We start from the raw sequence: 16,095 nt of genomic DNA, 5'->3' as shown, positions 1-16,095 counted from the left end.
TTTAAAAAATGCAACGCATCAGCTTAATCTCACATTTTGACCTTGGGCTCATTTTGAAAATGGATGTATTTAAAGTTGTAAGAAACTCACAAGTTTCCTTGACTTTATTCCTTCTCTGTTCGTTAAAAATAACAAAAACAAAGTAAAGCATTTACTCATTAGCAACATTTTTCTCTGTAATAGAGTATCTTCAAAAACGTGTAATAGAATATCTTTAATAGAGTATCTTTAAATAGAGTATAGAGTATCTTTAAAGAAATAGAGCATCTCTGTAATAGAGTATCTTTAAAGAAATGATCGTTTGTCCTCCAATGAGTATTACTTAATAATATGAAATTTTACCATGTGGGGCTCAACAGGCGACATAGTGCTTAAGGCACAGGATTCCCACATGGCTGACTGCATTATAAGTCCTGGACTTGGTGGTTTGAGAATCATGCCAGGCACGTGTTCAGGCATGCCCAGAATACCGAAAGAAGCATGGAGAAGTGATTGTGGCGTGACCCTCCCTCGGGAGGGCTGATTTCTCACTTTCCTTCTCACTGTCTCTCTCTAGCGAGCTCACATGTTCTGTGGTAAAAACCTTAAAAAAATTACCATGTAGAGAAATTATTCTACATGATTCAATAAAGATTGTTTTTGAATGTTAAGGAAGTGTGCATTTAAAAAAATTAATTGTTTTTCTTGCTATTTATCTCTATGAAACCTTCTGCGATTATTCATTTTGTCACTAACTATGGTAGCACTTATCAAGCTATATCTTGAGTATTTGTTTGTAAGACTGTCTTCCTCAAGAGCCCACGCATTTCTTAGCTGAAGAGACAATGTAGTGTGCAGTTTTCTATCCTGGTAACTCATGATACTGGGAACTTTCCAGTTTTCAAAAACATTTCAATAAATGTTGAATAAATAATTTGAAATTATTAAACTGAATTATTCAAAGTGTCATTAACTAAAATTAAATTAATGTATACTTTAAAGTAAGCAAGCACTGTACTCAGCTTCCCTCACTAAACCTAGAAGGAAAAAGCACTGAACAGATCACTCCAGTGCCCAGTGTGCCCTAAAATGTAGACGTAAACACATTAGATTTATTGGAGATAATCAGAAAAAACATCCTGCTTTGAAATTTGTCCCTGTAGATGATGGCATTATTCCCAGGCTTGTCAACTCCTTTCTCTTGACAGATCTCTGTGGTCCGTCTGCTGAACTTAAATGCTGAAATACTCTTAAAATCGACATGCCTTTTACAGACCTTTATTCTGAGTACCTATGCAGGCAGAAAACATACATTTGAGCTCTTCCAGATTGAAAATAAAATTGTTCTCAAGAGAGAGTTTTATCGCCTTATTACTTAGAAGGCATCTAACTATTTACCTGCCTGAACGTGTTCATTTTACTATTTCTGGGTTAATTCTAAGGAGTTTAGATCAAGGTGCCATCTATTTTGTGTTTTATTTTTAGAATTGTTTATTTAATTGTATTTATTATTATTATATAAATTTTGCTATAGGGTCCATATGCTCACAGAGACAGAGAGACAGAAAGAGGGAAAAGGAGAAAGCAAGTTGCTGGGTCTGGGACTTGAACCATGGTTAGCCATGTAGGAGTCCAGTATCTTGCCCACCTACTGGTCCCCTACTTTGTGGTCTTTTGAAAGTACTGTTACCAATTCTGTTCCTTCAGGTAGTTATTTTCATTTTTCTTATAGTTTTAGTACTTTTTTTTTTTTTTTGCCATAGGGCATGTGCACTCACCAAAGACATGGGGGAGGGGGAGTGGCAAAGCACCTTTACACACACACACACACACACACACACACACAGGGAATGGTCACACTGCGATGTCTTCTTCTCTATGCCCTTCCCTTTGGGATCTTGGGAACTTCCACACAAGGGTCCAGCATGTTTTTCAAGCCATCAGCTACAGGACTAGAAAGGTGCAGTCAGCCAGAGCCTTATCCTCAATATATCTTGTGAAAATTAGAAAAATGAATGAATAAAATATTATTTCTTGTAAGATATTAGAAATGATCGTTTGTCCTCCAATGAGTATTACTTAATAATATGAAATTTTACCATGTGGGGCTCAACAGGCGACATAGTGCTTAAGGCACAGGATTCCCACATGGCTGACTGCATTATAAGTCCTGGACTTGGTGGTTTGAGAATCATGCCAGGCACGTGTTCAGGCATGCCCAGAATACCGAAAGAAGCATGGAGAAGTGATTGTGGCGTGACCCTCCCTCGGGAGGGCTGATTTCTCACTTTCCTTCTCACTGTCTCTCTCTAGCGAGCTCACATGTTCTGTGGTAAAAACCTTAAAAAAATTACCATGTAGAGAAATTATTCTACATGATTCAATAAAGATTGTTTTTGAATGTTAAGGAAGTGTGCATTTAAAAAAATTAATTGTTTTTCTTGCTATTTATCTCTATGAAACCTTCTGCGATTATTCATTTTGTCACTAACTATGGTAGCACTTATCAAGCTATATCTTGAGTATTTGTTTGTAAGACTGTCTTCCTCAAGAGCCCACGCATTTCTTAGCTGAAGAGACAATGTAGTGTGCAGTTTTCTATCCTGGTAACTCATGATACTGGGAACTTTCCAGTTTTCAAAAACATTTCAATAAATGTTGAATAAATAATTTGAAATTATTAAACTGAATTATTCAAAGTGTCATTAACTAAAATTAAATTAATGTATACTTTAAAGTAAGCAAGCACTGTACTCAGCTTCCCTCACTAAACCTAGAAGGAAAAAGCACTGAACAGATCACTCCAGTGCCCAGTGTGCCCTAAAATGTAGACGTAAACACATTAGATTTATTGGAGATAATCAGAAAAAACATCCTGCTTTGAAATTTGTCCCTGTAGATGATGGCATTATTCCCAGGCTTGTCAACTCCTTTCTCTTGACAGATCTCTGTGGTCCGTCTGCTGAACTTAAATGCTGAAATACTCTTAAAATCGACATGCCTTTTACAGACCTTTATTCTGAGTACCTATGCAGGCAGAAAACATACATTTGAGCTCTTCCAGATTGAAAATAAAATTGTTCTCAAGAGAGAGTTTTATCGCCTTATTACTTAGAAGGCATCTAACTATTTACCTGCCTGAACGTGTTCATTTTACTATTTCTGGGTTAATTCTAAGGAGTTTAGATCAAGGTGCCATCTATTTTGTGTTTTATTTTTAGAATTGTTTATTTAATTGTATTTATTATTATTATATAAATTTTGCTATAGGGTCCATATGCTCACAGAGACAGAGAGACAGAAAGAGGGAAAAGGAGAAAGCAAGTTGCTGGGTCTGGGACTTGAACCATGGTTAGCCATGTAGGAGTCCAGTATCTTGCCCACCTACTGGTCCCCTACTTTGTGGTCTTTTGAAAGTACTGTTACCAATTCTGTTCCTTCAGGTAGTTATTTTCATTTTTCTTATAGTTTTAGTACTTTTTTTTTTTTTTTGCCATAGGGCATGTGCACTCACCAAAGACATGGGGGAGGGGGAGTGGCAAAGCACCTTTACACACACACACACACACACACACACACACACAGGGAATGGTCACACTGCGATGTCTTCTTCTCTATGCCCTTCCCTTTGGGATCTTGGTAACTCAGACACAAGGGTCCAGCATGTTTTTCAAGCCATCAGCTACAGGACTAGAAAGGTGCAGTCAGCCATAAGAGATCTAGCCACTTTAACCACCATGCCACAGGCTGGCTCAGCACCCATGGTTTTTAAAAACAAAACTGAGTAGTGTGTTTTAGATCACTAAATATGTTTCACAGAGCCTTATCCTCAATATATCTTGTGAAAATTAGAAAAATGAATGAATAAAATATTATTTCTTGTAAGATATTTATTTTTAATTTTCTCTCTTACCTTCACAATAGACATTTTCTATACCTACAGTCAAGTTAAATGGGTTTGTGTCTTCATCGGTTGAGCTCAGGAGAGGGAATTGAGCTGTCTCCTTTTCCCATTCTGGCACCTCTCTCTCTTTCTGAGTGGATTCTCCTCAAGAAACACACATTTTCTGTCTCATCAATCTGTTAAGTTTATGAGGGAATATTCTGTTATTGAAATTAGGGTGACTAGGGAATAGAGTTGTTATTTAACTCTGGCCACGAATGGATGGTAATTTAAATTTAGAAGGGAGACTGTGCCTAGCGTAGGTTTTGCAGTTTCGGCCTGAAAACTAGTCCATTGGGTCATCTGTTCCCCTTCAGGAACGTGAGAGACAGTGACAAAACTGCAATCAATTCTGCGTGGTCACAACAGAGATCCCTGTGACTCGCTGGTCTTTGGGTCACCCTGCATTCCATAGCGTTGTGCTTGTACTTGTGCCCATGCAGTCACCTAGGGGACAGGCTAGGAGGCCACAGCATCCCGACTCTTTTCCCCCCAGGCTAGGCCCGATGGCCCTATAGGAAGGGTCTATGTGCCCAGCCATGGCCATCTCGGGGGACACAGTGCCCTGACCTTTCCCTTGGTCAGTGTGTGGCCAGAATGGGAGCCCCTGCTGTCTCCAGACAGAGAAAGAGAGAGAGACAGAGAGATAGAAAGTGAGAAATCACCCCACCAGGGAGGATGGCCATGCTGCAATCCCTTCTCCCCCATTCTCCTCTCAGGATCTTGGGCAGGCATGCACACGCGCCCGGTGTGAGTTTAAGTCACCGGGTCCATGAGGTGAACCGCTGTCGACTATGTGGGAGTCCAGCGACATAGCCATTACACTAACTGCTGGTCCCAGCACAGGGAATATCTTTGCAAACCTCTTCAAGGGCCTTTTTGGCAAAAAAAGGTCATCCCTCTGGTCAGCCTGGATGATGCAGGGAAGACAATGATTCTGTACAAACCGAAGCTCAGTGAAATTGTGACTACCATTCCCATTATAGGTTTCAACATGGAGACCGTAGAGTACAAAAACATCAGCTTCACTGTGTGGGACGTGGGTGGCCAGGACAAGATCTGGCCTCTGTGGCGCCACTATTTCCAGAATAAACAAGGCTTGATCTTTGTGGTGGACAGTGATGACAGAGAGTGTGTGAACGAGGCCCGTGAGGAGCTCATGAGGATGCTGGCTAAAGACGAGATCAGGGATGCTGTCCTCCTTGTGTTTGCCAGTAAGCAAGACCTCTCCAATGCCATGAACGCGGCCGAAATCTCAGATAAGCTGGGGCTGCACTCTCTGTGCCACGTACATTCAGGCCACCTGTGCCGCCAGTGGGGATGGGCTCTACCAGGAATGGGCTGGATGTCCAATCAGCTGCGGAAACAGAAGTGAATGAGCACATTCCCCCTTCTCTCCCTTTCACTCCCCTCTGCCCCTGCTTTACTCTCATGGGCAAACTTGCTACTCTGTGGTACTGAGTGCCAGAAGCTGTCTCCATGGGTTTTGGTCACAGTGTGCATCGCACCATGCTGTAAATGTGGCAGACACAGCCTGCAACCAGGACTTTTATTTAATGTAAATAGTTTTTGTTTACAATGAGGCAGTATCTGGTACCCCTATGCAATATTACTCAGCTTTTTTTATTGTAAAAAGAAAAATCAACTCACTGTTTAGTACTGAGAAGGGATTTTGCACATTGGCACCTGGCCTCCAGGAGCCTTTGTGTTAGAGCCAGAAGCGCCTCCTGGCTTTAGATTTGTGTTGAGATCCGTTTTAGTGGTTGGTTTTTAACCAAACTCAGTGCATTTTTCAAAATAGTTAAAACGCATTCCATAGCGTTGTGCTTGTACTTGTGCCCATGCAGTCACCTAGGGGACAGGCTAGGAGGCCACAGCATCCCGACTCTTTTCCCCCCAGGCTAGGCCCGATGGCCCTATAGGAAGGGTCTATGTGGCCAGCCATGGCCATCTCGGGGGACACAGTGCCCTGACCTTTCCCTTGGTCAGTGTGTGGCCAGAATGGGAGCCCCTGCTGTCTCCAGACAGAGAAAGAGAGAGAGACAGAGAGATAGAAAGTGAGAAATCACCCCACAGCAGGAGCACGTGCCAGCTGGGAGGATCAGTCCATTCTAGAGCCAAGCCCCTCTGGAGCACCCCCATCTCCATGTATGAAGTAGCTTTCTCTCCCTCAACCTGTAAGGGTCCGATTTGCCATAGAAAAAGACGACCTCTACTTTTTTCTTTTGTATTTTGAAAAAACACTGAAGAAGCTGGAGCTGTTAAATTTATCTGGGGGAAAACCTCAGAACTGGTTTATTTGGTGTCATGGAACCTCTTACTGCTTTCAATACACGAATAGTAATCAACTCTTTTGTACCTGTTTTCAGTTTTCATTTCGACAAACAAGCACTGTAATTATAGTGATTAGAATAAAATCTCTTAACTATTAAAAAAAATCAGTTCTCAATTTTCAACTTTGGCAGTGAAGAAAACAGTGTGATCTTATTATCCCTCTTAGATGTCAATAGATACTATTATGCTTTCATCTTTTCAGCTGGTATTCCTGTGCTGGCTTTTATTTTCACAATTGTGAATACCTATATGATCTGTGGAATATACTGCTTCTAGAATGATCTCTAAAAGAAAAAGCTTCAGGGGCCAGCAAGTGGTGTGGTGTGCTGGCTAAGGTCCTGGTTCCCACATGGCCAACTCTACAATTTGAGCCCTGGACCCAGTAGCCTGAAAAGCATACCAGGCACATATGTGTGCATACCCAAAATTCCAAGAGGAGAATGAAAGAGAAGAGATTGCAGTGTGCCCAACCGCCATTGGGGGGAAGTGACTTTTTACTTTCCCTCTCTTTCTGTTTCTCTTCCATAAGCAGATGTACCCCTAGGGGGGGAGGGGCAGGAAAGTAAAAGAAAAAGCTTCAAAGGTAGCATATGGAACTAATCAGCACAAAAAAGGAAAAGAAGACTCAAAGATTTATTTTTAAGGCAGAACATATTAAATAATTACAGCTATGTGCTGTGTAACAAAGTGTTGGTCAGTAATGACCCACATATGTAATGGTGGCTCCATAAGGAGCAATAGGCTATATAAAAGGCTTTATCAGCTGGTTGAAGTACATTCTGTGACGTTCACACAATGATGAAATCATCCAACAATGTGTTTCTCAGAATGTATCTCTGTCATTTTTTCAAAGGTTCACACTCAATACTTAAAGAGATTTATAATAATGTGAAAGAGGACATAATAAAAAGAGTCATTCTCTTCAAGAAAAACCTAGGATAGGAGAACTCTACAAAGAAGACCATGAGAACATGGAGAATTAATTATATTTAAAGGATGAACATGTTCTAGGGACAATAAAGTACACTTTGCAATTCAGACTCCACGAGGAATGATACAGACAAGTTTTTGCCTCAAGTCTTTCTGGGTAAAAATGGGCCTGTAGAGTTCAAGGAGAACCTCTGATACCACAGTTTTCCCCACCTGGAAGATAGTCTGCATGCCAGAGAATCAAACTGGACACTGATTCAGTGTTTGAATCTAAGCAAGGTGTTTTCCTCTTCCAAAACACATATTGTAGATTATTATCAATAGCTATAGCTCTGAGTCTATAAATCTGTTAGAGTACAAGAGTACAGCATTTTTTTAAGAGAGGTTTTTTTTCTATAGGGCACATGCACTCACCAGAAAGACAGAGAGACAGAGAGACAGAAAGTGAAAAATCACCCCCAAGGGGGAATGACCACACTATAATCCCTTCTCCTCCATCTCCTCCATTTTCCTCTCAGGATCTTAGGCACTCACACGTGCCTGGAGGAGTTTAAACCACTGGGTCTAGGACTCTAACCACTGTCAACTACATGGGAGTCCAGTGATATAGCCATTACACCGACTGCTGGCCCCAGAGTACAGCATTTTAAAAAAATGTATTTATTTACTTATTAAGAGAAACAGAAAGAGAGAGAGAGAGAGAGACTCCCTCAATGGGGTCTCATGTTGCAATCTTCCCCCAAGCCTTCCTAGCCGTCCAGGATCACAGGCATGGTGTACACAGGTTGACCTGACCTTCCATCTGGCCTCCAGCACTACAGAGTGGTGTGCCACTGTTGTGTCCCCACAGCCTGGCCTGTACAGATATCTTTGTTTTTTAGTGTGCTTATGGTCAAACCTTTCTCAATACAGTGTGCGTCTGCAGATCAGTGTGCTCCCCAGTCTAGCAGCATCAACACCACCTAGAAACTTACTAGAAATGCAAATTCTTCTGCCCCAACCCAGATTTACTGGATTAGAAACTCTTTAGGTGGGACCCAGCAGTCTGATTTATGAAACTCTCCAGGTGATTGTGATAAAAACTAAAGCTTAAGAACGGCTGGTATAGACTATATAAAAATAACAAATTAATCACAAATTTATTTTTAAAAAATGCTGTCCATATTTTATGTAACAAATAAATGTTGGTAATTTAAATGAAAAAAACTTTAAGTGGTCAACTGGTGATGAATGATACAGTTGATATCAATTACATGTGAAAGTTGAGGGGTGAATTACTTATAATTAACATACATAAGGCTTTTATGAAGCTAGAATATATTTAACAATTCAACTGAATTCTAACTAGTATGTAATCAAATCAGATCAGTACTGTGTTGTGTCATACTATATTACTTCCTACTGCTCATCAAATCCTATAAGGAAGTCAGTAAAATTTTCAAAGGTAGCAGTTCGTCTAATGAACACAAATGAAGAGGAAATTAAATATAAACTTACTGTACTTGAGAGAAAAATAGCACAGTGAAGAACAGACTAAGAAGAAGAGAGTTAGGCCGAGCTGCATCTTCAGCTCAGGGAACAAAACAAATTAAATCAGAAGCCTCAAACATCCAAGTTTTCGTTTGCAAAGTAAATAAAATTACATTTCCAAATAACTTTAGTGATGACAGGGCCTGCTACTAATTCTGAATCTAAGGCCATATCTAATAAGGAAGGGCATGAATGGGGATGAAATAAACTCAGTCACCAGCAGACCACCAGTGTAAGAAAATTTAAAATGACGCATGCCTCACAGATAAAAACTATGTTAACAAAAGTTAAAATTGAGACTTTGGCAACCTATGCAGAGTAATGAGCAATCATCTAGGATTTAATTAAAATTGCATAAATAAGTTGGCAAATAACACTTTTCCCCCTGCAGTTGACCACAGTGTGATGAAAAAATAAATGTGCAACTTTGCTTCAAAAAATGAAGAACCAGGCCAGCCGGTGGCATGATGACTGAGGTGGCTAGATGCCACATGGCTGGTTGAGCAGTTTGAGTCCCAGACCTGGGGGCTTGGAAAACACTATGGGCACGTGATCAAGATCCTGAGAGGTGAATGGAGAAGAGAATACAGCTTGGCTGTGCACCCTGGCAAGAGCTTTCTCACTTTCATTCTCTCTCTCTCATTTTTTTCCTTCTTCTTTTTTTGGGGAGAGGTTTTTGCTATAGGGCACATGCGCTCGCCAGAATGACAGAGAGAGACAGAGAGACAGAAAGCAAGAAATCACCCCCCAGGGGGAATGGTCACGCCTCAATCCCTTCTCCTCCATTCTCCTCTCGGGATCTTGGACACGCATGCACACGCGCCCAGCTTAAATTTAAGCCACCGGGTCTGGGACTCAAACTGCGGTCAGCTACATGGGAATTCAGCAACATAGCCATTATGCTAGTTGCTGATCCCTCTCTCTCTCTCTCTCTTTCTCTTCTCTGTCTCTGTCTCATCAGCACATGTCTTCTGGCAAAAAAAAAAAAAAGTGAACAACCTTAAAATAAATCATGAGCAAACAGACATGACTCTGAAATAAACTGAACCTAGAAGATTATAGGAGGGGGTTCTTCAAAATGTTTGTGGAAAATGCATATTTTGACAGAACTATGTGTGAAAGAATTTCTAAATTTTTGCACCAAAATAAACCTGTACTTTAATTTCATTTTTTCCATGAACTTTTTGAAGTCCCCACACTGGAAGAGGACAAAGGAAGTCTGTAAGATGCAAACAAAAGCAGACCTGAAAGCAGAGAATTTAATAAACAGAGGGTTAATAGTGGAAAACAGACCCTACGGAACTAGGTTGCTAGTCCTCTGAAGACAGTCTGTGCTGATGTTTTGCTGCCTCTCACAACTCCTGAAGCATACAGCACAGAAAACCTGAATGTGTGCTTCTATGTTCTGCACCTTGGCTGCCCCCATACATTTGTCACTTGCATGTTATAAACCTGTTATTACTGAAAACAATTTAGAGAAAGATAAATTTGATGTATTTTTAAATGAATATTTGGCCTTCAGACAAGAGACATATTTGATTACAATTACTAGAAAAAATCCAAAAAAAACAAAAACGTGATGATAATTTAGAAAAGCCCCGAATAGAAAGGAAGAGAGAAGGAAACAGAGATAGGAATGAAATATTGATATTTAGTGTCAGAGACAAAAAATGCTATATAAAGGAATGAGAGGAGAAATGGTAGCTCTTCCTTCTGAAGACGAACCTAACGCTACCTTTCGATGACTTGAACCTAACGCTACAACTCAACCTTCCCGCCAGTGGAGACCATAGAATACAAACCTTGGGAACAGCAGATGGCATAATGGTTACGTCACTGGACTCCCACATAGCTGACTGCGGTTCAAGTCCCAAACCTGGAGGATTAAAACTCATGCCAGGAGCATGTGTGTGTGTGCCCAAGATCCCAAGAGGAGAATGGAGGAGAAGGGATGCAGTGTGGCCATCCCCCCAGGAAGGCGATTTCTCTTTTTCTGTCTCTCTGGTGAGCACACACATCCTGTAGTAATCTCTCTGTAAAACAAAACAAAACAAAACGAAAAAATGCAAGCAGTCTCAAAACCAAACCAAATAAGAAAAATCTTAACTTGTATGTAATACATAACAATAGTAGAAAATAAAAAAATAAAAACACTTAAATTTTCTAACATAAATAAAATTTTACAATAAATATTGTATATATTTTATAAATATTTAATAGAAAATAGACAATAGTGACATTTCAAAATCATTTATACCCTATTATTCTATGTAGGCAGTTTTTTGTATTTTGCCATCTTTCTTTTAAACATTTTGCCAAACAACCACAATGGATTAGGCTACCGTTTTGTGAGAGTGGAAGCAGTGAGATATCTTAAGATTCTTCTAGATGGTAGTGGCATATCCTTGAGACGGTTACTGGTTTGCTTTTTTTTGACTGACCTGAAACCGGCTAGTTCTATGGCAATGAGGATGGTAATTAGTGTCAAAAGAGGTTTGGGATCTATTCTGATTGTGTTGTCACTGTCATCTAGAAACACACTTGATGAGTATTTCTGAACTTTTCATTCTCTTCTCTGGATCCATCTGTTTATTCATAGTCCAGTAAAACACAGTGTGAGTTTCTACCACATTATAAAATATTCTAACCTGCCAGGGGCTATTTCACCTTTCTTATTCGCCTTATTAGAAACTGTCCTGTGTATGTTCATTGTAATTTACATTTAAATTAATTTTAGTATCATTTTATCTCTAACTAAAAATAATCTCTTTCATTTTATTGAAATTTCATTATGGATATATAATAAGAGAGTATAAATTAAGAGAGTGCTGGGACCAGCAGGTGACGTGGTGATTAAAGTGCTGGACATTTCCACATGGCTGACTGTGGCTCGAGTCCCGGTGCCTTGCCTTCTCACTTTCCCTCTCTCTCTCTCTCTTTCTCCGTCGCTCTCTGGTCAAATTAAAATAAATGAATGAATAAATGAATAATTGTTTTTTAACTTAATAGTGAGTCTTCTTGTCCAAGAGCGAAGTATATCTTTGTCTATGCTTTCATTTTTCTCTTTTAGTCCCTTCATTTTATTTTTAAACTTAACTTTATTTGATAATGCACAATTAGTTTTGTTTCTATTTTTAAAGTATTTTATACCATTATATTTTCTATTTAGTTTTTATTTGTATCAAAAATACTGTTTGTTTTCTAAATAACTCAATTTAAAAACTTTTAAATGTTTATTTTTATTCAATTAACATCCTTTATCCTACCAAAAACAACTAGGACCTTCCCTATATTTTTATTTTTTACTTTTTATTTTAATTTTCTTATCATGTCTTCAATTTTTAAAATATATACATATTTTGATAATTCTTTTGTAATTAAGATTTATTGGTTGTGTCAAGGATCAGTATAGACATTTCAATTTGTACCCAATTCTTAACATACGTATCAAAAATTTAAAAAGCCAAATATAGTGATTCTTTTTAAGTTATTCCAGTGACATTCCAACTCAAATTTGTAGGCAAATTTTCCTTAAGAGGGTGTTAAGAACCACAGTTTTCAGATGTTGAAAGCTGTTATGTAAGTCCACCAAATCACAATTTAGTATCATACCCAATACATACTTCAAATTTCCAATCTTTCACAGCACATTAACAAATTATTAGGAAAACTGGACTACCATGACCAAAGATGTTAACAGAGTGCAAACAATTCTGACAGGGAGGGCAACAATCAAAGAGTGGTTTTCTTTAGGAAACAATACTACTAAAAAATATAATAAAAGTAATTTAAAATATTCAAGACACATTAAATGCATGACTATACTCCAAACTGCCATTTAGTATGCTTTGTATTTAGGATATAAAAACTACCCACCTGCCCTCACCTATGGAATGTTAAGCTGACACACAAGAGAGTCAAAACCTCCAATAAGTCAATATCCCACTATTTCCTGGTTGTACTAAAAAAATAAACAACCAGTAAATGATTTCACCTCTTAAAAAAAGCATTTACATGTAAAAAATGGGATGAGGTGGGATTTCTCTCCTTCTTAAAAATGGTTCTAGAGCTACTAAAAAACTTGCATTTACAAAATAGTTGATAAAAATATTCCTCTGGATTGTACAAGAAGCGAGACAGGGGCCATTGATAAGACATGGTATATAATATTGACTTGACTTCTTTCTTGCCTTCTTCATCAGAAGGTGGACTCTCCTCATTTTTAGTTTCTTCATTTTCTGCAGGTAAATCTTCTTTAGTGTCTCCATTGGCCACTTCAGCCTGTTTCCCGTTTGCACCGCTTTTCCCTTTTGTTTGCACTCTTTTGTCTGAAGATATATCCTTCCCTGCCTCCTTTTTTGGCTTCATCTCCACTTTTGCAGGAGATTTAGCCGACAACCTCACCAATCTCCTCTTAGACTCTTCCTTGGCCATCCCCTCGGCTGAGCTGACCTTCCTCTTGGGTATCTTGGCTGCAGACAGGGTGTGTGCTGGGTGCCTGATGAGGCCATGATGCGCCTAGAGCTTTTGCAGAGTTGAGCAGATAAACCCTGACGCTCCTCCCACCACCAGAGCTTCTGGAACACCAACATACATATTTTTCAACAGAGAGTTTTACATTTTTCCATCTGACAAATGTTCCCTCCCCTTGAACCTCATTTTTAAATTATTTTAAAATTTAGTTTATACATTCAATCACTGTACATAACTACAACTTGTAAGATAAATTCTCCAAATATTAATACACTGCACACAAGTCCAGCTAAATATATACATGTTATCATCAATAGACAATTCTCCATTTTAGTGGCCCTTAAATGTCTTGCCTCTATTTTTCTCAATTCCCTTCCTCTCACCCTCTCCCATCCCCCATCCTCTTTCTACACTGTATCAAGTATCCACAACCATTTTCTCTGCTTCTACATTCTCTAGTCTTTCAGTTTTCACCGTAGAGTACAGATATTCAGTATATATTAACTGGAGATATACAATGTCTCTCATAACCTGGCTTAATTCACTCAGCAGTAAATCTTCCATATTTGTCCACTTTCTATCAAATGCCATGATCTTGTTTTTTTAAATAATTCTTTTTAAAATTACTTGATTAATTTACATTCATTTCCTGAGCATTGCCACAGCATACAAAATGTGATTTCCCATCCAGAATATACTGCATAATGGCTTAATCATACATGTTATTGTCAATAATTTTCTTTATATATATATATACATACACATATCTCTCCCTATTTTTCACCCTCTACCATTTGCCACCCTTCTCCCACACTATCTCGGGTGTCTATAGTTGTTTTTTATTCCTTTTTTTCCCCCACATTTTATTGATTGACAAAATTTCTTAAATAATCTAACTTCTTTCAATTGCAAGTTCAGCTGGTATGTACATATCTGTGAATACATGCCTGACTTTAGACATGAAACTGTGAGTAGAATGAATACCTTCTACCAAATGACTTGATTTATAAATTGATTAAATTTCTCTTATAAGGACATTAATCACATCTGATCTGCATCTTGAAGAAATAGCTCTTTTAGTTTTACCAATGACAGGGTAAAAAGCACAACCACTGAGAAGCCAGGAATTTGGGTAAATCACATTAGTAATCGTCATTCATTTCAGTTTTTCAGATAGTCCCATCCTTTCAGATTAGGGTATGAAAGGAATGCAGGAATTCTGCATTGCAGATGACCTAATCCTTTTGCAAACATCACAGAATAGGAGTAAATATAAGTCTAAGTTAAGTGCCTCATATGACAAGGGCCTGTGCTCAGCATGGCTCTAAGGATATATGCAAATTGCTTCTCTGAGAAGATGTATTCTTCATTCCATAAAATATTTTCTAATAAATAGACATCAACAGTTTTACTTTACAGCAGAGTGAGTAGTGTCCAATCAAGCAATAAACCGTTTTACCTGAAGGCACACTTCATTCAGGGACTCTACATGCTAGAGAAATTTTATCTTTCATTAAAAATTTTTTAAAAAGTAAAGTGACTGTCTTCATGGACTACGCAATATAGATAAAGACTTGTCATCAAGTTTCAGCTCTATAGAATTACTATTAAGTCATCTTTGATGGGAGATGAGAAAAATAGAAAAAGGTACACATAAATTTATAATAATGAAAGAATTAATTAAAAAAAAAATAAATGTCCCAGAGGGTGCTTATATTCACCGGAGAGCAACAGATAATGGGAAACAGACAAAGCAAGAGGAATGGTCACATGGCAATCTCTTTCCTCCATTTCTCTCCCATTTTTGGATTTTGTACACACACACACATACACACACACACACAAATATACACACACCTAGTATGTTTCTCAAGCTGTCAGTTCCAGGACTTTAGCTGCCTCAACCACCATGCCATGGGCTGACCCAAGAATCAGTTTTTAAAATATGATATACAAATGAGATTTTTAAATTCTCCTTGCTATTATTCATATTTTCACAGGTTATATAATGCAACTTCCTATAGGCTGCTAAATACCCTTTGTAGAAAGAGTTGAAATGCATTTTACGTATGCAGAATTTATTTTCAATTCTATATTAAAATTTTGAGATTTCTATAAAATAATAATTAGACATATTCGGGATGTTTTGCATGATTTAAATATAATTGCTCACTTTCTAATATTTTAAAGTTTTTATTCTTGAAAAATCACTGACCTTAATAGAAATTGTCAATAATAAAAACAAGCTTAGTAAAATTTGCTAATGGTAAGAAAATGAATAACATGCTATTTATAGACCAAAGTAAACCACACTTTCTAGGGACAAGAGTTGCAAGTGTCATTTTCTGGCAAGATGCTCATTAGAACACACATTTTATGTATGTTCATCTTTCTAAAGACCTTTCAGAAGACTATCACATAATAATTACTTGACTGTATTTAACTCCTACATCTGCTTTTGAAACATATTACTCAAATCGATGATCTTTCATCAACTATGATTAGCACAGTACTGAGACATAGTAGTACTTGATTTATTTTAATTAATTCTAAAGCTGTTTTTCAAATTACCTAGTATTTGGTCATTGTTTATATAACTAGAGATTTCAACTGCAGAGAAGCCTTTTAATTAACATTTTAATTAAATTCATTGCATCTACTATGAACTTGTCCATATCTAAGTACAAAGATAATATTTAGATTTTAATCTATCTGGACCAAGAAACAATTTATGTAGAATTCATTTATAAACTGCCAGCCCAAAGTATACACCAAAGAGTAGGCCCAACAGATCCATTTCTTCCCTAAAAAAGTATAGACCTGGGACCAGCAGTTGGCATAATGGCTATATCGCTGGACTCCCATGTAGTTGACCATGGTTCAAGTCCCAGACCTGGTGGCTTAAA

At 38.1% G+C, this 16,095-nt stretch overlaps 1 pseudogene; it reads left to right on the top strand.

Moving 5' to 3' along the window:
- The window catches only part of LOC102475621 (ADP-ribosylation factor 1-like), a 67,866-nt pseudogene extending 62,569 nt beyond the window's left edge, over positions 1–5,297 (top strand).
- The last annotated feature ends 10,798 nt before the right edge of the window (positions 5,298–16,095 follow it).

This window comes from Tupaia chinensis, unplaced genomic scaffold, assembly GCF_000334495.1.
Source record: "Tupaia chinensis unplaced genomic scaffold, TupChi_1.0 Scaffold000256_1, whole genome shotgun sequence".
NCBI lineage: Eukaryota > Metazoa > Chordata > Mammalia > Scandentia > Tupaiidae > Tupaia > Tupaia belangeri.
This window is presented reverse-complemented; position numbering and strand designations above follow the sequence as displayed.